General features: G+C 45.9%; 1 protein-coding gene across 1 annotated transcript in view; it reads right to left on the bottom strand.

Moving 5' to 3' along the window:
• The window catches only part of PLXNA3 (plexin A3), a 560,833-nt gene that overhangs the window by 450,559 nt on the left and 86,656 nt on the right, over positions 1–23,618 (bottom strand). The gene's annotated exons all lie outside the window — the stretch shown is intronic.

Genomic DNA, 23,618 nt, shown 5'->3' with positions numbered 1-23,618 from the left:
TTTAGAAAGCATAAGGAGGTGACAGATAGTAAGAGAAAACGCTTTCAAATGCCTAATTTACTTTCCACAGGACTAAGACCTGAAACAAATCTCAGCCGTGGTGCTCTGTGGAAGCACCGGGAGCAGGTTTATGGGCTTCTTGGAAAAAAGCTGCCTCCTTTTCTGTCATGCTAAGTACACCTTCCGCCTCAGGCACCAGCTGAGTAAGTGCATAGATGTCCTGAGCATAAGAGCACTTGTGTACCAAGGCCTGCGCATTCATGCAATATGTGGAATGTGGGAGCTAAAAACAAGACAAGCCTTCAAGGCTGATCTCTTGCCATGCACCCCACCAAACATATACATATTGCTGTGCTTTTACAGACAAGCTGGGACAGGTGAGTGGCAATGCTTAGGACGTAGGGGGCAGGTACCCAAGGGAGTAAGCAGCACACAGTGAACAGCATAAAAAGGTGCCCTTTCATAGTGCTAACAAAAAAAAATAGTAGTTCCCTGAATGTGAGCAATGGAAGGATACAAGTCAGCCAATCAAAAGAATGGTTAAGAAGCTATCAGTCAGGGGAGGGATAAACACAGCAAGAGAAGGGAAAGCCTGACAATAAGATGCATGTAAATGAGGGGGACAAAAAAGACAGCCAATGAATGGGCTGGCACCATACCCAGTGTAAGGTTATCATATATTCAACAAGAGGCTTTCGCCGACAGCTAAAAGCGGTCTATGGGAGAGCCCTAAAAAGAACCTTCTGCTAAAACATTTATTGGTGCTGCTGGAATGTTCCAGGGTCTCAACCACCAGCAATATAACTTAGGCGAGTAATGCCGCGACCGCAGAGATCTGTGCGCAACTCTAAAGGCACGCGCTTCAACCGTGATAAAACCACATGGTCTTTTATCCCACTGAGGCGGATTAAACATATAGAAAGGAGTGGGAAATCGTAAAATAAGAAATTCACATCACTTATCTACTTGCCTCTTTAGCCCCTTCCCTGCTGCCGTCGGCCATCGCGAACACAACCTCGCTAGTGCTGCGAACGTCCAACGGCAGACGCGGCCCCGCCCACTCCGTGGTACCGCCGCACTGCCGCGAAATAACTGACGCGGCTAAGGTGTTAGGTAAGGCGTTCCTTTCTCTTCTTGTGTTTGCCCCTCCCCTGAGCACAGCTTTTTATCGTCAGTTTAAATTGATGGATTGTATCATGCAACATCGGAATCCAGGAGAAGGCACTGGAATGGATCACCTCCTTCCTCGACGGAAGAACACAAAGAGTCCGCCTACCACCGTACAAGTCAGAGGCCACCAAAGTCATCTGCGGCGTCCCTCAAGGGTCCTCGCTCAGCCCCACCCTCTTCAACGTCTACATGAGCCCCCTTGCGGCCATCGCACGCCAACACAACCTCAACATAATCTCCTACGCTGACGACACCCAGCTGATCCTCTCCCTGACCAACGACCCCGCCACCGCCACCGCCAGAGCCAACCTGCACGAAGGGATGAGAGACGTAGCCGAATGGATGACGACCAGCCGCCTGAAACTGAACTCAGACAAGACGGAGGTCCTCATCCTGGGCTCCACGCCCTCCGCCTGGGACGACTCCTGGTGGCCCCCTGCCCTGGGCAGCGCACCCAAACCGACAGACCATGCACGCAACCTGGGCTTCATCCTGGACTCCTCCCTCTCCATGACCAGACAAGTCAACGCCGTCTCCTCGTCATGCTTCAACATCCTGCGCATGCTACGTAAGATCTTCCGGTGGATCCCCACCGAGACGAGGAAAACGGTCACCCAGGCCCTCGTCACCAGCCGACTGGACTACGGCAACGCCCTCTACGCCGGAACCACTGCCAAACTCCAGAAGAGACTCCAGCGGATCCAGAACGCCTCGGCGAGACTCATCCTCGACATCCCCCGACGCAGCCACATCTCCGGACACCTGAGAGATCTACACTGGCTCCCGGTCAACAAGAGAATCACCTTCCGTCTCCTCACCCACGCGCACAAAGCCCTACACGACCAAGGCCCGAGCTACCTCAACAACCGGATCAACTTCTACACTCCCAAGCGCCTCCTCAGATCAGCCAACCACGCCCTCGCCGCCGTCCCCCGCATCCGAAGAGCGACAACAGGAGGAAGATCCTTCTCCCACCTGGCCGCCAAGACCTGGAACTCCCTCCCGACCGACCTGCGCCTGACCCAAGACCACCTCGCCTTCAGGAAGAAGCTCAAGACCTGGCTGTTCGAGCAGTAGCGGCACCCCCCCCCCCCCAGCGCCTTGAGACCCTACGGGTGAGTAGTGCGCTCTACAAATGACCTGATTGATTGATTATCTTTCGACTGCTCACAATCAGGGGACTATTTTCTTCTTTTCATTTCAGTATTCCATGCGTGTGCGTGTGTTTTCTTGCACTTTCAATCTTCTACCAGGATGCTCCTATTTGATATTATAGATATATATTATATACGTGAGCAAGGAGCCCAGTGCTGTGAAACACGTAGGGTTGTCCTTGTTGTTATTTATTTTTCTTAAGCAGTCAAAACATAGCCACAGTCTGTACAAAGTCAACACGTGTTTCGCGCGCCACTGCGCTTCTTCAGGGCTTTTATAGTCTCTTGAATTTGCTATTCTTTTTTCATCTTCTAAAGTTAACACTTGTACTTCCACAAAAAGAATTCTTATAACGATTTTAATCTCCAAGTTCTAAGTTCATCATTGTCAGTATTTTGTAATTTATTAAGTTCCCCTTGATAAGGTCTCCACTCAGGCTGGAAGCGTCATTCTCCTTCTGAATCCTAGCGCTATTAAATGAAGAAATACTGACAATGGTGTTGGCTTTGTACAGACTGCGGCTATGTTTTGACTGCTTAAGAAAAAAAAAAATAACATATGAGACTTTAACCTTTCTGGTAGAGGTTTAAAACAAGAAATATGACAGAGTGATATAAAATAATGAGCATTTGATCGTGGACATATTATGCACATGTTTTAAATGAAAATGTAGTAATTGGTCTCCTGTAGAACGGGCCAATACCATGTAGCAATGGACAATGTTTCATTTTGGCCACTTTCCTAGGTTGCGTGACCGCTTGAGGACTGGTAAGAACCAAAATGTGGGTGTTGGTTTTGACACTTGCCTTAAATTGTTGGGTAACATCGATATGGGTACAGCAATATTCAGACACCTGTCTATATTTCTATTGCAGTATAAATATGTTTAGGTAATAATTTCCCTTTCTGTAGAAATAAGGTCATTTTGCCTTATCTGCAAAATGCGAGCGCCTTGAGTATGCGTGGCTGTAATAATGTTTGAAGGTTTGTTCTAGTAACACAACATCTTTACAGTTAATTTATTTACCAATAACTTCGCGCTTCGGCACACACGAGCAAATTGTAAAATTACCAGAAGTATCGGTCTAAACAATTTCGATATGTAAAGCAGCGGTGATGCAACTCAAGTCTGTTTTCTTGGCTAGTCAAGCGCATACATGGTATGTTAAGGCCACTGACATTCACGCCATAACACTTTGTGAACAAGGCTGCTCTGCCGGCCGAAACGCGTCAATGGCTGATGTGCGTTAACAAAAAAGACGAAAGATCGCACTTGTTGTTGGCTCCGTTTGTCACTTGAAATTTGCCAAGCGTTCTTCTTATATATCTATATCTATATATATCTATATCTATATACACATATATATATATATATATATATACAGCCACATCATTGAGCATACATATTATTACACCTCTTTTTTGCCATAACATTGACAAAAGGCTTTTTTTCTATTTTTGCTGACGCTGAACATCAACAAGTGGCACTGCCTAAACCAATAGGTCTGCACTAAAAGCCAAAAGAAGAGACTTGTTGGGCTAGCCAATGCATCTTGCTATTTCTTGCCACTAATATCAGAGTGCGACTTGGCAATGTGCCAAAGTGGTACCCGCTATGCCCGTGAGCAGCCTCAAAGCCCGCGGAGCTGAGCAATATGCAGCTAAGCGGCCGAATGCCAGCGGTGTAAGTAAACGCGGAGAGTCCATGACCTGCACACAGGTGCTCCCTCCTATAGCGACCCAGAATGTCTCCAAGGTGTGGAATAGATTTGCACAAATAGAATATGTTTGCACCACCAGAAATCGAACGCGACAAGACCACCTTGAATAACTTCACCAATTGATCACCCAATTTGCAGTTACAACGACAAAATGTACCAATACATGCTTTGGGGTACAACTACTTTTTCAGGGCAACATTAATGTTTATCTTTAGTAGAAGGCCGGAAATCTGGTTTGAGGGATTCTTTCGACTAGTCTCCGGGTTATCTTGGAAACCTTAAAATCCGCACAAACACCAAGCCAGCTTCAACTTCTAACTCGTCTACACTCCTCCTCCTTTGATATCTCGAAGATAAGACTTGTTCAAGCCCGACATGACTCCCTATCGCAGAGCTGTTCTCTACTCTGCCTGTATCCCCCGAACTTTACTCTGTGCTTGTTGTTACTTATTTGCGTTGTTTTTTATCTGTTTTGTTGGTAACAAATGTGCTTTTCGTTTCCTGCTCACTTTGTAAAGCGCTCTGTTACCCTACCTTGGGTCTGGTTCGCGCTATAGAAAACTCTAAAAATAAATAAAGTATATAGGATAACAACTAAATAAGGAGTTAGTAGGAAAAGGTTGAAAATGCAGCACAGCCCCAGAAAACACCATTCTACTGGGAACGGGGGAACCAGTCTGTGAGCACAGGTCCCGCGTCACACGCGAACCAATCCCAAGAGAAGCGCAGCACAAACGTAATTTAAGAGAGCATACTTGCTTGGTACTTCCATCTAATTACATTAACCGCTTCGCCGCAGCGGACATTCCGCCATGGTGCGAAAAAAAATGATGCGTGAGAATTTTTGGCGGCCTCCGGCCGTCCGACGCACACGCACACTGTGACGTCGGCATGGAAGAGGTTATAAACTGGAGTGCGGCTGGGGAGAGTCTGGTTCAAATTTGAGATGAACACAAAGGCCACGATGGTGCGACGTCCACTTTAGAGAATGCGCCGTGGACTTGTGGTGTGGGAGACAAGGCACAGACACCAAGTGGTCCCCGTTCAAAGGCCACATTAGGACAGCCATCTTGTTCCCCTTCAGTTATTTTCTACTGGCACCCCCTGCCTCTGTTCCGTTTGTGTTTTGGGGGACCTTACTGTAGCACAAACACTTCAGTGGTAAGCAACACATCACTTCAATCCGCCACTGAGCGCTTCCTTTAAAAAAAAATGGGCCGCGTGCACACCCCGTAAAGAGTTCGGAGCGCTAGGACCAGGGGACTCAGTGGAGGTACATGGGATGAAGGCAGCCAGTGCTTGGTGCGGTGACATTTCAGAAATGCCTCTTTATAAATGTAATCTTATGCTTCTTGTATACTTTATTGTGCTACCTTTTCTTCTAAAACCCAATAAAAAGTTTGTGGAAAAAGATCTCCCAGATGTGCAGGGTTGCTTTATAGCGGAGCACACCATTGTTGTAACATCTTGCGCTGGGTATAAGTTTTGTGTGCTGGTCAGTCTCATAATGCAAAAGAAACAATTGATGGACGGAATGCTGGACAATGCACGCACTCACCCCCAGTCACCAGGATCTGGGTCAAATCCATCATTCTTTTGCTCACCACACCACCCCAGTTTGGACCCAGCCATATGCAAATCAGTCTGACCCTGTGCCTCATGGGAACAGTCCAGCCCGAACTGCCAAGCCAGGTCCTCCCGGGACCGGAAACAAGCATCCGGTTCGGCATTCTGTCCATCAATTGTTGTTTTTGCATTGGTCAGTCTCATAATGGCACAAGCAGACAGGATAGGCCTCCAACCTTGAGTCAGAGCAAGCGCAAAGGATCCTTCTGACTGGAGCATCACGCCGTGCCAACAGTGCCACAGTACATAGGATGCAAGGCTGGACTGGCTGGACCGGGCATCGTGTGATACCTTGCCAACAGTGCCACAGTACATAGGACGCAAGGCTGGACTGGCTGGACCGGGTATCGTGTGATACCTTCGGTGGCTGGAAGGGCGGGGGGACACTTTTGTTATTGGGGGCCAGTTTTGTAGCAGTGCAGCAGGTTTAAAAGCTCTGCAGAGTTCCTCGTACATCCAACAGTTTTCAGGCAACAATAAAAGTGTCAAGATAACTCTGGTGATTAATGTACCTGCTGGGGAGAGAGGAGTTTTGTCTAGTGGCAGTTTTAATTAACTCATCTCAGGTAGCGCAGAGGGTTAATATGCCTGCTGCAAAGAGCGTGCACTATGCAGATCCCATAACAGTATTTTCTGTGCATAGCTCAGTGAGTTACTGCTTTTGTCACCGAGATAGTTTTGTTACTGTGCAATTTTTAAGCTACAATCGTCGTCTTTAATTAAATTAATTTCGCTAAAAAGATTTTTTTTGGTAGAAATAAATTCTTATTAGTAAAGTCAACCCTAACCACTTACGTTCTGAATCCTGAGTTTGTGCTTCTCCAGACCAAGCACTCTTAAAAAGAGGCTAGCAGTATAGATGGTGTGTGAATCATTTTTTTATTTTATGGAGTTTTATATAGTGCAAACTTGACCCGAATCGAGTATCAGAGCGCTTTACACACCTTGTAGTCCCCTTTGTCTTATGGACCATTTTATATTCACTGACTTACACATGTGTGATTCATTGTCTCTGTATGTGTGTGTGGTGTAAAGTGCTCCGACACCCTACACTGGTATGAGAGGCGCTATAAAACAAATGAAATTCATGTGAGGGAGGGGCTTTGGAGAGATGAGAGGCCCTGTTGGAGGGTGATAGTGAGGGATTAATTGAAGAGCCCCAACAAAGATTGTCGCATCTTGATGCACAGTAAATTCATCATTTATTGAGCTTTAAAAACAAATGCAATTGTGACTGAACCGATTCGGTGTTCGAGAAGGGGAGGCACAGAGGATTATCCGCAGACGAGCACTTCTTTGGGGTAGCCTTGCTAGGGCTCCCTCGGTTTTGTCCTATCGCCGATACCATCCGGAAACTTCGTTGGCTCCCTATGGCGGAGCGGATTCAATTTAAGCATTATGTCTTTCTTTTAAGATTCTGAAACTTGCCAATCCTAATCTGCTCTGCAATTTGCTGACCACGTATGTTCCACCCCGCGCACTGCGTTCTTTGGGGCAGCACTCGGTCACTGTTCCCCAGGTGAAGCGTTGTCGAGCGGGAGGACGTTCCTTCGCTATTTGGCAGCCAAATTATGGAACTCCTTGCCGGTTCATATACGTAGATTGGAGGGTCTGTTGGATTTTAGGAAGGCTATCAAAACATACCTTTTTTCTTTAAAATAGTTATTTGGTCTTTGTTATGTTAGAGCTTCCCGTTGTAGTAATCTGTTCTGTTTCTCTGTTGTTGGAAGCGCCCGGACGCCCCTTTGCTGGGGAAGCTGTGCGCTATATAAGCCCTTATAACATAACATAACATAACGCAGACCCCAGAAGTCGATTTTAGGTGCCTGGCCTCACCCAGAGAGTGGGGCTTGTATAGTGCAGTAGTCCCAGCTGGGCGCTAGCGCCTCGCGCCCACATGCCCATAGAGGCGCTAGGTGGAAACCCGAGGGGGAAGGGCTGCTGCCAAGCGCAGCGCCTCGCCCCCTCAGCCCTGCAGCTTCGCTCAACAGGTATTACTTTAAGTGGGTTTCAGCAGAGCCGACAATACCAATGAGCCTTTTAATCACGCGTAAGTGGATCAAAGGCCAGCGCCTCGCGCGGATCCGAACACCGTGTCAATGGCAGGCACTTATTGAGGAAGAGAATTTAATTAGCACTGCTAAGCACCTCCAGAAGCCGGCCCGCTCGGAAATCAATCTTTAATAACATTATCCCTTAAAACTCTCAAGTTTACCTTTCACACGCGTGGCCCTCTCTCCGCCCTGCGTGTCACGGGCCTTTCCTTAAACCATCTCCTGCGATAATGCCGCCAGCTTCCCAAGTTATACCCTCAGGGCCAGTGGATGGCAAAAGAGGGCCAGTAGATGGCAAAAGACCGCCTGCGCCAGGCACCTAAGCATCTTCCCGCCTGCTGCCACCTTTTCTAGCTGATTTTTGGGTGAATTTTGCACCAAGGCGGTGCAAGGGACTTCACGTGCCCACCGCGGGGCATGTTAACCCAGTGGGAAGGCTGCAGCCTGCCCACTGTGTTAACATGCCCCGCGGTGGGCACGTGAGGCCAAAGGCTCACAAGTCCTTCACGGGCATCGGCATACCAGAAAACGAGGTGGCCCCTATACCCACCCAGTCACTCCTGCCACTGAGGGACCACTGGCAAGCCGGTGCCTGGGCTACAAGGGAATGATGTTTTATTAATTTATTTTAAAAGTTTTATATAGCGCTAGCTTGACCCGTAGGTATCAGAGCGCTTTACATACACACTGTAAAAACAGAAGGAAATTGCATTACATAGTAGGAAGGCGGTAAGGAAGCAAAACAGATAAAAAAAATGCAACATGAAAAATAGGTAAACATGCAGCGGAGGGAGAGAAAACAAACGAAGGTGGATTAACACCTATCCTTGAATGTCGAGAGAGAGGAGTCAACTCGGATATTGAAGTCTAGGTTAGTCAGGAAAGAATTTGATGTGCCCCCACCCCTCCATGCCCACTAAGGCAGCACCCCCCCCCGCACCGCCCCCTTTCAAGGTGACACCCTCTGCCATCCGGGTGTTGTTGGTGAGTTTTAAGACCCGGATGCCAACACTGAGGCAGCCGTGAAAACCTCCCGGGAGCGATATATATCTATCTATCTATCTATCTATATATCTATCTATCTATCTATCTATCTATATCTATCTATATCTATCTATATCTATCTATCTATCTATCTATATCTATCTATCTATATCTATCTATCTATCTATCTCTATCTATCTATCTATCTATATATATATATATATATATATATATATATATATTTTTTTTTTATTTTTTTCTCCAAAGAATTTTATATAGCGCGAACTAGACCCGAGAAATCGGGTATCGGAGCGCTTTACATGAGCACCGATTTCGTTTGAGTGGTTGAGGATAAACCCATTTCCAGTGAGTCTGCAGTCAAGTTTGGAAACAGTTCTTTGCAGTGTAATGGTTTTTATTAGCTTCAGAGACTTCTTGCAGTAACAGGGTCTGAGCGGGACCTCCCTCTCTGATTTAATGGCCAACGGGCACATTTTAGGAAGGGGGGGGGGTCTGTTTAAAGGACAGAAGCCACATTCCTGCATCATGGCCGACAGCAAGTGGCTCAGTGGCGGGAAGGTTAAATGCCCCAAGACAGTGCGTCTATTGTGAACAGAGCGTGTTCGCGCTGCCCGCCCTGGCACGGATGGGGTGGTCCCTGGGGCAACGGGTTTAGGATGCAAATGGCATTTTTTCCATTTTTTGACCCATAGTGTAAAGCCATAGGCAACTGTCCAGAGAGGGCGGGCCGTTTCCTGAAAGACCCGCCTCGCTTTTTGTGCTTCAGCAAAAATAGTTTAATCGTAAAGCATATGTTGACGCCAACACATTTTTAGAAAGATGACCCGTGCATTTAAAATACGGAAGTGATGGAAACAAGGCACCCGACACCAAAGCAGAGGGCACTTCTGTAGACATACTCCTGCCCAGTGCGGATTAAAAGTTACAAAGTATATATAGAGCTACTGATCACCAACAAACGGATGTATGTCGTTACTAGGCATGCATTTACAACGCATGCCTTTACGATGTAACTTTTACAACGCAAGTCGTTACAACGACTTGCGTTGGGGGGGCGCTGGATAGTGAATAGTTTAATTTACTATTCCAACTCCAGTCCCCGTGGATAGTAGGGAAGGAGTTGGAAAGTCAATTAATCCATTCCCTATCCTGGAGCGCCCCCCAGCGCAAGTCGTTGTAACGACTTGCGATGTAAAAGTTGCGTCGTAAAGGCACATCGTTGTAAAAGTTGCGTAGTAAACGCTGTTTCCCCCAGCAAACACCAGAAAAGAACCTGTTCTTTGTGGTCCTTGCTCTCAGGATGTACAAGAATGCATCAGGTATATAAACTCCACCATGCCTACGTTATACCTTAACGAACCTGGAACGTCAGAGTCCTAGAACAGGTGGGCCTTGGACCTCTGGTTTCTCTTTCCACTACCCATAAATACCAACACGATCTACATTTTAACTAAAAAATATAACCATCTCCTTCGAGATTACAGCAGAGACCCAGGCGGAGAGGCCGAGCCTACGCCACTGGTGCAGAGACCAGGAACGGCAAGAGGCAAAACTCCAGTCCAGGTCACACTACAGCATCAGAAGAGTGGATGGACCTCTAGCTGGTGTGCAGAAGCCAAGGCTCGTGGGTTGCAAGAGTCCACCAGTGGCACAACAGACATACACACACCAGTTCAAGTCACACTACTGAACATTATATTCCACAACAACCTTTCAGGCCCTTGCTGGATGGAACCAACGTAGTCCGTCAAATCTATACTTTACGCAAAGAATTAGACAAACTGTGAATCCATGGATGGAATGAAAGGAACTGAAAAAGGAGTGATGCCGAAATGAGTAAGTGCCTTCTGTGAGTACCGAAATGGTAGTAAGTTTAGGATTTGGTCTTAAGTTAGTTCTGTGAATCAGACCATATGTATCCATGGATGGAATGAAAGCCACTGAAAATGAGTGACAAGAGGAGAAAGCGGGGGGAGCTGGCTTCTCCTAGTGCACATTACTAAGCGCCTCATTCATCAAAAAATAAAAAAATATTTTGTGCTACAACAGCAAAGGCCACTTTCTTTGTCTGCAGTCTCTTTAAGGTAAGCGGTGAGTAGTTGTGCATGGTGTTGTCTATCATTTTTTTTTTCTTGTAGTTTTATATAGCACGAACTTGACCCGAAGGTATCAGAGCGCTTTACATGAGCACCAGTTGCTTTGAACAAGAACACGTTCATTTTCTTAGGCACACGGGGAGATTACGTGATTTGCCCAGAATCACAGGATGTTGAGCGTCATTGCCGAGACTCGAACCCGGTCCCCCACATATGAGATCAACCGACCTAGCCGTTAGGCCACAGTTTCCAACTCTCAAGTGTTGCTTAGCCTCTTTCTTGGTTCCCAGCATTATGAGGCAGCATTTCCCTCCTCTCTGTGTTTATATTGTTTTCTTGACCTGAACATTCAAATTGTAGTCTTGCAATTCCCGTCGAGGCCCAGGAGATATTATTTAAGGGTCAAGGACAATAGGTTTTCAGGTTTAGTTTCCTGGACCACTAAGGTCAACCCATTGCACCACAGACCCTTTAGCTGCTATTGTACAGTACCACAGTGTGGATCTGTGAAGGAGGACTGTTTGCCTCCAACACAAGATCTGTTTCCACCTATGCAAGGTGTCACAACTTGTGTATATAACTTAGGGCCAGATGTAGGTAGGCTTTTACCGGTCGGTAACTGCCGAAATCATCCGTTACCGACCGGTAATAGCCTTTTCCTATGTAGGTGGTATATTTACCGACTCGGTAAATACTGATTCGGTATTTAAATGAGATGTAGGAAGCACTTTAAGAGTGCTTTTGTGCTGTAAGAATTTCTTATTTACCACCAACTATTGGTTGCTGGTAAATAAGGAATTCCTTTGTAAATGCAAATCTGTGCATTTACACCTGTGCCATGTGACAGACATACATGCCCTTAGGGCATGTATGTGTGCCACATGTGCACACCAGCACTATTCAGGGGTGCAACAGGGTGTCAAAGTGCCACCCTGCCACCCTTGACTATTTCCCTATTTTACCGAATCGGTAATTACCGATTCGGTAATTGCCATTCATTCCTATGGGCCTCCAGGTCCATAGGAATGAATGGCAATTACCGAATCGGTAAATACCGATTCGTTAATTACCGAATCTTGACGATTCTGTATTTTTACAGAATAATTACCTGCATAGGTTTTACTGATTCTAAAATACCAAATCGGTAAAATTCAGTATTTTTCGGTAGAATCAGTAAAACCTATTTACCTACATCTAGCCCTTAGTGCTTAATTTGTGCCGGGGGGGAGCACCAGCACTTTCTTTTGGGGACCAGCACTTATTTCACCACATTAGACTTTTCCCGAGGCCAAAAGAGGGAAAAACAAAAGAATAAAAAGACGGAGGAAAAGAAACACAGAAAATTTGTCATCAAGGGAGAAAGAAAGCAGACACGTTTAAGAGTGGGATTACCTGGTAAGGAGTGACTGGCAGTGCATTAAATAGGCCTGAGGTGGGTTCGAGACTGTGCACCCTTGCGATTCATGCTCTGACGTTTTATAGCACCAGCCGTGGGTGTCTGAGCAGTGCGCAGCGCTTTGAGCACCGGCACCTGATGTTTTACAAATAAAGCACTTATAATTTATTAACGCAAAGCCATTACTGTAGGGGTGAGTACTCTAAGGAAATGCTGTAGAGCGCAGCTTGCGTTACTGACAGCGGTTCCATAACAAAACGTTGATACATGTTTGCAAAATGTTATACGTTGAGGCTCCTGATAATGCTCCCAGAATGCACCCTGATCATATGCAAATAAATACAGAAGCCTGAAAGCAAGACTGGGGATAGTTTGATTTCAAAATGAGAAGTGTAGTAAAAAATTTGCAACTGAAAAAATAGATTTGCTGAACTATTTTGCAATTTTAAAAACAATTTTTTCTTAAGCCATCATTTAGTAAAACAGGCTTGATGCATTGTAATATTAATAAACAAATGATGGAGAATCCATGCAAAGCACTATCGGTAATAAGAAAATAAATTAAGCGCACAATTCTCCCAAAAAAACACAAAAAATGCACCTTGCATCCACGGAGATTTACGAAATTCAGGAATTCACAATAGTTTACAGAAGAAGGCCTGCAATACGTACCCCTAGAAAACTTTAATTCAAGTTTTGCATAAGGAAATATACAATAATATTTTTGCTCATGTGAAACTGCAAATTAACTTTACCTACACCCACTTTTTTCTCCAGCCAGAAAAAAAAGTTTTACTCCTGCCCTTGCCAGGAGACATTTCCCCCCTCTGCCAGTGTGGGAACAGACTGGAGAGGAGTTTGTGAACTCCCCTTAAGTTTGTGGCATGCAGACATTCACACGGTTATTTGCAGGAAGGGACCAATATGAGACCACGATTTAATATGATCCCCAACATATTCAGAGAAGTTTTTATAAAGCTTTGCTAAAATGAGAATGAATAAATAATCTGTCACAAAGACACAGATTTTCTTTTTTTTAACAGGACAATTACATTTCTGAATCATCCCGTCCCTGGGACAAATAGACATTTTATAGAAATCCACACCCCTACACTAGGATGATTTTAGCCTTGGCCAAAACAGATCAGATGACACATTGCCCTGATAGGTCTCCTGTCACTGAAACATGTCAACAGTGCAGAGAAATCTATGCTAGAGACATCTTCCAACTCCAGGTTGACGTTATGGTGTACTGGTTCTGAATGGGGTCTCAAAGTAAAATCACAAGGTACAAATTGCACTGTATAATACCTGCAGCCAGTGCTTGAAATGGAAAAAAAGTGCAGGTACTCTATTGCAGAAAACCTGTTTGTTTCTGAGAAGTGCCGGTACCCTCCAATTAAAGGTATGGCATTTCTCTTGAGAAGCGCCGGTACCCTCCAGTTGAAGGTATGGCATTTCTCTTGAGAAGTGCCGGTACCCTCCAGTTGAAGGTATGGCATTTCTCTTGAGAAGTGCCGGTACCCTCCAATTAAAGGTATGGCATTTCTCTCGAGAAGTGCTGGTACCCTCCAATTGAAGGTATGGCATTTCTCTCGAGAAGTGCCGGTACCCTCCAATTGAAGGTATGGCATTTCTCTCGAGAAGTGCCGGTACCCTCCAATTGAAGGTATGGCATTTCTCTCGAGAAGTGCCGGTACCCTCCAATTGAAGGTATGGCATTTCTCTCGAGAAGTGCCGGTACCCTCCAATTGAAGGTATGGCATTTCTCTTGAGAAGTGCCGGTACCCTCCAATTGAAGGTATGGCATTTCTCTCGAGAAGTGCCGGTACCCTCCAATTGAAGGTATGGCATTTCTCTCGAGAAGTGCCGGTACCCTCCAATTAAAGGTATGGCATTTCTCTCGAGAAGTGCCGGTACCCTCCAGTTGAAGGTATGGCATTTCTCTTGAGAAGTGCCGGTACCCTCCAATTGAAGGTATGGCATTTCTCTTGAGAAGTGCCGGTACCCTCCAATTGAAGGTATGGCATTTCTCTTGAGAAGTGCCGGTACCCTCCAATTGAAGGTATGGCATTTCTCTTGAGAAGTGCCGGTACCCTCCAATTGAAGGTATGGCATTTCTCTTGAGAAGTGCCGGTACCCTCCAATTGAAGGTATGGCATTTCTCTCGAGAAGTGCCGGTACCCTCCAATTAAAGGTATAGCATTTCTCTTGAGAAGTGCCGGTACCCTCCAATTGAAGGTATGGCATTTCTCTCGAGAAGTGCCGGTACCCTCCAATTGAAGGTATGGCATTTCTCTCGAGAAGTGCCGGTACCCTCCAATTGAAGGTATGGCATTTCTCTCGAGAAGTGCCGGTACCCTCCAATTAAAGGTATGGCATTTCTCTCGAGCAGTGCCGGTACTCTCCTCCTCAAAATAAAAAGTGCTGGTACTCCGTACCGGACAGTACCGGCCTATTTAAAGCACAGCCTGCAGCATCTTACGCTTCATCGCGTGAGGTAGAGAGGTCTTATGGATAGCCTCAACTAGACGTCTCCATCAAAAGGAACACGAAGGCAGTGCAAAGCAGCACTTCAAATGGTGCATAAACAACAGCAAAGGAAGCAGTTTGTTGGCTGGCTTTGCTTTCACTTCAAATTTCTAAGGACAAGGGAAGAGTGCCTCAAAGTTTGTTTTCTAACCGGGTCCGAAGTCCTTCCATAATCTCCTAGGGGGTGCGCGTTATTACCCGTCACCCGTCGGTGCGTCATCACGTTTGATCTCCTTCAGATTCTGTCGCAGTTATTTACTGGAACTAATTTTCACTTGAATGCATTAGAAGAGCTGTTGCATAAAGCTCGTGGTCATCGCCTCTCGGTCAGCTAGTTTTGACATTCGCAGAGTTTGTGACCTCTTGTGCACTTGTCGCTTCTCTTTGAGGGCTTCTACTTTTTCCTTGGCTCGCCGAGCTCTACTTGATATTAGACTCTTTTCTCTGTGCCGGTCATTGCTCCTATCTTCTCACCACCTTTTCCCTGTCAGCAGTATGACCCAAGATTCATGTACAGTGAATTATTTTACTTGGGCGCAGCGGTGTCCTCTACTTTGCATGGTCATCTTCTCGCTCAGAATAATGGCCCTTGGCATAGGTCAATTCTGCTTACGATCCAAACTCCCATACATGGGTGTTGGGGTGGTCCCTAAAAACAGGTTTTTTTACTGGTGGTTCTCCGATACGGACAGCTTTCATAGATTCACATGCTTGAATCTTCCCAGTCGTCACAGTGGGAGTACCATGCTAAAAATTATTATTGGGCGGTAAATTCTGTTCCGCTCGCGGAATTTGGGTAATTTCACATTCCGCCCAGAACGCAGAATGGCAAAAAATTCCGCGGCTCCGTGGAATTTTTTGCTTGTTCATGCTTTCAAAATGTGTGTTGGCGAGATATTTCCCCCCTGAGCATGCAAACAACGTTCGCGAACAGGAAAAAAACATCACGAACGGGCGGAACAAGCAATTCCGCGTGTTCGCTGAACTCTGCGTGCTCACGGAGATTTTTTACCGTTTCGCGGAGCTTTGCGTAGCGCGACTACGCAAATTCCGTCTACCCCTAGTAATAATTATAGGCAGTGCGTAGAAAAGCATTGGGGGAAAACACAAACCAAGTGACACGTTAATCAGTTCACATACCAAAGTTCAACCAATCTAAGAGCAGCCCCTTCAAATTTGAATAGAAAAGATATTCAGAGTGGAGAGTCCCAATGGAAAGGAGGGAGGGTCGCATGGGAATCTATGAAAGATGTCAATTGGGGAACACGTGTATAGGTAAGTAGCTCGTTTTTTTTCCCGGATTGCATCTTTCATAGATTCACACGCTTGAATCCGAGTAGCTGGCAGTCATACCTCAAGATGTGGTCGTGGATATTGCAAACCACGCAGAAGCGAAGGCCATGATACAACTGAACACATCAATAAAGCTGTGTTAACACAAATACATATAATATAAAACGAAAACTTCTGTTGACATAAGAATAGAAGCCTCACCTCACTGAATAAGATGAAGCAGAACTGTTTGCCCTTCTGCTGCATCTGCTTTTGGGGCTGAATACAGACAGCAATGCTTGGTAAACATATGAATCTTAGACCAAGTTGCCGCCACGCAAATGTCCAGTAACCTCACCCCTGCGAACCGGGACTGGTGTTCGATGTTTTGCATTCAAACTTGTATCATTTATGTATTTTTCTACCACTTGTTGATGTTTTATGTACACTTGTGAAATGTTCATGTTAGCAAATTGTCTGAATTTTTCGTTGTCCTTTATGATGACATGGTGAAAATGTATTCAATATTTTTCTAAAAAAGTTAAAAGAAAAGTGGAATAAATCACACAAACTTGTGCATTTATGACATCGGCTCGTCATTCGTGTAATTCCTTCGAGAGTTTGAGCAACTAGATACTCCGGGCCCGATTCACAGAACTAACTTAAGACAAAATCCTAAACTTACTACCATTTTGGTATTCACAGAAGGCATTCACTCATTTCGGTATTCACAGAAGTTAGGAGTCCTTGGCAGCGTCAAGGAAAGGCCTGTATCAAGTTTATTTTTAGCCCAGTAATTTCAGCTTGTGATCAGTGGCACTTTTGCATCAAAAAGTGAAAGGGTACTTTCTTTTTTCTTTTTTATACTACCGTTCCTTCATTCCTCTTTCGCATTTTTTTCCCCAGACCATTCCCAAAGACGACAAGGGAGATACCTCCCTTCGACGTAGAGAAGTAGCGGCACCTGGGGTGGTCCGTGGTCCTAGTCCAACCGACGGGTCCTGCTCTGGTGGTTCCGGAATCACACCGCGAGGCAGCAGAGAACAAGACAAGCGTACTTTCGCCTTTGCCTCCTCAGCCGGGCATTACAAGTATGCAAGGACTGGTGGGTTTCACCACAGGCTGCAGAGTGGACTTTATGGCACGTGGTCCACTGCCCATGGACACTTGTCATTTTTCTCTCCAACGCAGGTGCCAATTCGCCTCTGCGTGCTGCGCACATCAGGGCTCTTCACAGAGGGAATGCATTGGGTAAAGAATTTGTGATCTGGCTGCATTACATCATTACCCATGTCATGAGAATCTAGAATGTGTTATGTATTGCCTGTCTGAGACATTCTATGTTGGACAGTTACTTGGGTCTCTGCAACAGCTGTGACTAATAAACATTCATCTTGAAGTATCTATGTCTGCTGGCATTTCCTACCTTATACTTTATTACAGAATTGTTGTCAGCAGAAATGCTGAGCGGCCTCTCCGAAATCAGACTTTTGAAAAAGCTGGTGCCTTTGAATCTCTACAGCCCTTCCGAACCTTTCAAACCGAGGCCCCTTAAGCCAGCCGAGCCGCTTATATTATTTTTTAGGTCGAGCCTGGGCAGCGCATGCGCTGCGCTGCGGCATGCTGTATTGGAGTATGGAATAGAAGCTCCGCCCATATTTTTCATTGGCTTGTGCCATTGCCATTTGTAAATGCTGGCTTCTGATTCGATTACACAGTACGTCTTTTTAAGTTTGTAAGCACTATTTTCTTTAAATGAGTTTCTCCTACTGCAGGCATGACATGCTTTCCTGCAACACTCAGCGCACCATGTGTGCTTTCACTTTCGGAGCAGCGCGGGACAATGCCGGCCACTTCTTTGAACAGGTCTGGTATTTACAAGAGAGTTGGAGCTATTGATATTGTAAATAACAATGTCTTTCATTTATGTGTAAATTATCAAAACAGATCAACAAAAGGCATTGTCATTTACAATGCCAATAGCTTAACCGCTTCGATGCTGCGCACATTTCGCTGCTGTGCGGGCGAATTCTTTGCGTTCACAAATTGGACGGCCCCCAGCTGTCCGACGCACACGCCCTTCGTGTCGACAGACGGCCGTACGACGCATGGAAGAGGTTAAACACTCGTAAATGTGAGATCTATTGCATTGCAAATGCTTGTTCTTTCATGGGAGAGGGGTCTCGTCGATGTCAGTAGCAGCTTAAACTCAGATGCAACTGTGGGGGTGCCAGGCCTTATGCCAGGTTGGAAGAGGGTGTCTGTCCTCTACACTGGACACACGGGGGGTCGCACTGTCACATTCAAAAGATGTGAACAGGGCCACTGGAGAACCAATCCTTAAACCTAAAGAGATGTGAAAACACACATTGGCAACACACCACACTCCCCACCATGTACATACATTCAGAAGGAAGCGGTAGCTGCGATCCGCGCCGAAGGGGCAGACGCGCATAGCGTGAGATGGGCAGACGGCCCAGCCTGGCCACCAGGGACAGACAAAGCAGGAAGCCTAGGGTGATGGACACCTCTTCATAGCGCCCGCACATCTGCAACCAGGGGCAGATTCCAAGCTCAGACATGAAGGGGCATGCAGGGAGGCGGACGGGGGGACAACAGCCACTGCGACAGGCACTTTAGCACTATTATTATAAACAAGTTCCTTTAGAGCGGCACAGCTACCCAGAGCAGGCTTCCCACGCACTGCTTAGATTTAGAGATGAGTTTTCAACTGTTTCCTAAAACTAAGTACATTTTTGTTTGACTAAAGATGGATAGGAAGGGATTTCCAAAGTTGAAGACCAGCTGGGCGAATGAGCGACACCCGCGTCTTTCCCTCTTGACTCTAGGAACTGTCCATCAGAGATGGTTGTCCCGGAAGGAGGCCCAGTACTTAATTTGAGCCCGTGGTTTCCAGTGCTCAGCATCAGTACTTGATTGTCAACACCAGCTCTTATGACAGCCTGCCACATAGTGGCGCTGTTTGTCAAATTTAGAATAGAGCACAATACCAGGTAATTCAAAATGCATTTAAAATGACGCCTAAGCCACTCTTATAGCTTTGGGGACCTGGAATGGTCTGAATTGTCTCACTTGCAGGAGTGTGAGGCTTAGTAGTGGTTTTGTTTCAGTCATTAGCAGAGCGGCCTGGGGCAATGGGTGGTGCAAGAAGTAGTGGCCTCCTGACAAGGGCCCTCCCACTTTTTTTTTTTTTTTTTTTACACAAATTAAGTACTGAGGAGACCTGACCCAACTCTCTGCGTTAGTGGTTTTCCTCACTCACACTCACCGGGAATGGCTTCCGTGAAGTTATGGTGAAGTCAGCGACATAACACTAAAGGTGACAATGTGATCGGATAATAAATGACGTATTTCGAGGCCCCTGAAAAAGACCGTCCTCAACATCTTTCTAGTTGCCTTGAAGCCAGGGCAGAGAAGGCCCTTATGATGACCCCATGCAGACACTACCCAAGCTCGACCGTCAAGAGGGACACACAGACGAAGGAGCACGCGGAGGCTCATATATGCAGAAGCCATGGCCTTCATCAGGGTACAGATGAAATCCCTTCAAGAGAGAGCAACCACTGAGCATGTCTTTCAACCAGAGATGGCTCATCCTTCAGGAGTACCTGGCTAGCCTTTACACCTTGAAGGGAGACACGTTTCTTCACCGTGAAGGCTAGTTTCAGTACTGTCCGATCGCTCTCTTCAACTTCTGATTCCTTGGGAGGCTGTCCCTCAAAACTACTGACCGGGTTCATGACCTCCATGTTGGGGTGGTATGCCCCATTCCCATGGGGGGTGGTTGGCTCGGTTCCTTGTCTTGGGCATCAGAGGTACCCCATTTTCATGCAGACTCATCACCACTACTGAATGGTAAATGTAAATGTAGAGGTACTTGTATAGCGCACGACTACCCGGAGGCCTCTCGGCGCTTGTACGAATACCGCCGAGGAACCTTTCCTGGCCTTTCCCTGTGAAGTGCCCACTCCTGGGAACCCCCAAGGTGAAGCCAGGCATCCTAGCGTTGTGGGGGCCGTTGTGGAGATTAAGCAAGCTATTGCCCAGAGTTGCAGAGTGGGACTCATGATTAGAATAGGCACCGAGGCGAGAATTATCAGGTCCGAGGAAATTGAGCCAAAGACCCGCCGAGGTGGGAATTGAACCCTGGTCCCGGGCCAGACTTCTGCATCACGGTCTGCCGCTCTAACCATTGAGCCACACTTCTCCACCAATGTGGTTCCCCAATGAGTCAAACACCAAAAATCCAAGAGAAAGCAGAGTCCCAAGGTGGCTTAGAACCTGCAAAGGGCTTCACCGCCATAAGCGCTATATAAATACAATTACAATACAATAGGTCAATACAATCTTCGTCAAGCAGAAGTAGAAAAAAACTCACTTCCACATCTTGGTTCCAGACTCCTGTACGTTAATGCTTTCGATGAAAGAGTATCCTTTAATGTAAAGCATGCCCATTGTCTAGAACAGGTCCAGGAGAACTGATCCACGCCCGATTTTCAGGATATTCACATAAGGTACATTTCGATAGAATGAAAATAAATGGAACTTATTTACACCAAGTGTTAATTCGGAAAATCTAGCATGGATCCAACCCTCTGGAACCGATGTCCAAAGACACTTCTCTACAACCTCGGCAGTAAAAATGGTTCTTGCCAACTAGAAGGATACAAGCGAGACGTTGTACAAGATCTGGTTAAACTGGATCATCTATCGCAGAGGGGCCGACAACATACCTTTACAAAGCTCCTCATGGACACCATTAACCAGGTCACTATGAAACGCTTTAGACACATTTCTAGACTCTTATGAACCCTTGAATAAAAGAGCCCCGGGAAGGAACCAAATTCGAGGACTTTACTACTGTACCAAGACACTAAAGAACTTTGTAGAGACTTTACGTTTGTACCAGCTGGATAAATGTACCGTAGCGATATGCTTCAGGGGCGCACTCAATGGTCGATCATGTGATGTAAAATGGTCAATGTTGGTCACCCATGTGCATGCAAACGTATAAATATGCAAATATGTTACTATAGCTAGCCTAACCGTGGATTCTCCCTCTCTTCTTTTTTCTGTTCCTTTCCCCTTTCCCCTGACTGTTATGTTCAGCAGCCACCAATGGGCCCGTGGTAACCATTAGGAGTCCACCCTCACGCGATTCACATGCATGTAAAATCTTGCCTGGGATAACCTGGTGTACACTGCTATACGCTTTTTGTATACCTAGTCAAAATCCAATAAAATAATTTTTAAAGACACTTCTCATGGAATGGTAGTGGACCGTGGGAATGATCACTCTGGCCTCAAAATGGCTTCCTCGGCACCAGTGCTCAATGGGCTGACACGAACGAACCCGGGAGCGCCAGTCTTCTAGGCGCTGACGGACATGAAGCTTCTATTTAAGTCCTCCATCCTAATTATAATACATACAGGAGCAGCTGGATTTCAACTGTCCAGGGACCGTTTGTCAACATTCTCCAAACTCCAGCGGATCCAGGTTATGATCGAGGTCGAATCACGCGGATAGGAGGCGCAGCAAATGCCTGGAAACTGCCCCGCTCATGAATCTGATCTTTTAAAAAGCAATCCAATAATTGATTCTGCTTCTTACTTGATTGTCCAACACTCTAAAAGACTATTGGTAAAAAGGCAAACATGTCAAATGAAAAAATATTTTAAAAAAAATAAAAAATACAGCTAAAAGCTATCACCAAAGAAATGCCAAGTGTTTCAGAGAAAAAGTGTTAAAGGCAAGAGTAAGAGTAAAATTCCAAAACACAACTAAACGATGAGCAGCAAAATCTAGAGCGCCCTCAGGCAACATATTAAAGATATTTTCAAGCCTGGTGCTTGTACCACTGGCAATACTTTAGGGAACCTTGAAGTAAAGTTGTCCACTGTAAAAGAAATATGGGGAGAGGAGTTGGCCTAATGGCTAGGGCGATCGACCTCGGACTTAGGGAACTGGGTTTGAGTCTCGGCAACGACGCTGGACATCTTGTGATTCTGGGCAAATCACTTAATCTCCCTGGGCCTAACAAAAAATGAATGTATCCTCATGTAACGCAACTGGTGCTATGTAAAGCACTCTGATACCCGATTTGGGTCAAGTTTGCGCTATATAAAACTCTAAAATAAAAATGTAAAAATAATAAATATGGGATGAAAGGAAAAAAAATAAAGATTTCTTTTTCCAGTGACCTCCTCTGATAAAGAGAAATGAAAATTCAAGAGGCGGGATCTTTAGCGATGCATTGATGGCAATCCACCATCACAAGATCACAAAGGAGCCACTAAAATATTAGAAAATTAAACTGTGGCAAGACTCAATCCAAAATTCAGCAAAGTCCCCACCAGGGTTTGCACCAGTAGACTGTCCCATGCAGTGGTGGTTAACACCACTAAGGTGAGACAACAACAGGAAGAAGTACGTTTCATGGTTGTTGGAGCATGGCCACCCACCCCCAACTGGTCTTCCACCCCAGAAGCCGCCTGTGTCCCCCCAAAACTTAATTCCATCTCTGGACCAATGAGATCTTTGCACAATACATAACTTCAACACTCAACTAAAAACACTTTTCCTCTCTTTAGCTCAGTTCCTTTATCTAGCTTAAGACCAGTTTTAGGACAATTACTTTACACCACCACAGCACAGCTGAAGGAGGACACTATTTGAGAACAAGCAGTGGCAAAACCAAAAGACTACGCTTTTTGGGCCGATTAGTTTTGCCAATTGTTTTTAGCGATGCTGGACGGCATCTCCAATGCGGTTGAGCACAGCTAAGGGGGTTGGGGGCACTATGATGCGGGTGCTGCAGCAGCCGCATTTTGTAGGCGTGCGCCTACAAAATGACACAGGCGCCTTTTTGTCTTTATTTACGGTCAGAGTAGGATCAGATTTTTTTTTTTTTTAAATGGTACTACAAAAGTGTAGGTTTTTAAAAGCGGTTGGGGAAAGCAACACAGAGGGAGTTGGTGGTGGAGGCAATATGGGCAGCAGAGAAGTAGAAGCAATACAGAGGGCGAGGGAGAAGCAGAGGACACTGGCGAAAGAGCAACATGAAGGGCAAGCGGTGGAAGAAAAGTGTGCAGGCGAGAGAGAAACATAGAAGGAGAGAAGGAAACAGGCGATACAGAGCAGCGTGGATGGAGGAGAGAAGCAAAGAAGGGAGTCTGATGGAAAACGTGTAAAATCTCAAGGCAAACTTAAACAAAAAGAAAAAAAGATACTTTTCCAAAAAGTGAGTAGTGGAAGGACACAAGTAAGAGGTGATGCTCCAGGGAAGGGACAAGAAGGACAATGCAAGCCATCAAAAAAGATGCAAGCAATAGATGGTATCCCAGCAAAGCCAACAACAGTATGTGATGGGCACTACTGTGCACCCACTGGAATCTAACAATGGGTCTTTCACAAACAAGCAGGCGTGTAGTGCATGATCGACAATACCAAAAAAGCTGCTTTGACTCGTCTACCGGTTTGTGTCCCCGTCGCCCTTTCCCTCCTCTTTCCCGCCTTCATTACCTGTCTACTTCCCCAGCTCCTTCCCCCCTCCCCTGAATCTCTCACCTT

This window comes from Lissotriton helveticus, chromosome 10 (assembly GCF_964261635.1).
Source record: "Lissotriton helveticus chromosome 10, aLisHel1.1, whole genome shotgun sequence".
Taxonomy (NCBI): Eukaryota; Metazoa; Chordata; class Amphibia; order Caudata; family Salamandridae; genus Lissotriton; species Lissotriton helveticus.
The sequence above is the reverse complement of the archived record's forward strand: the minus strand, read 5'-3'. Positions and strand labels throughout refer to the sequence as shown.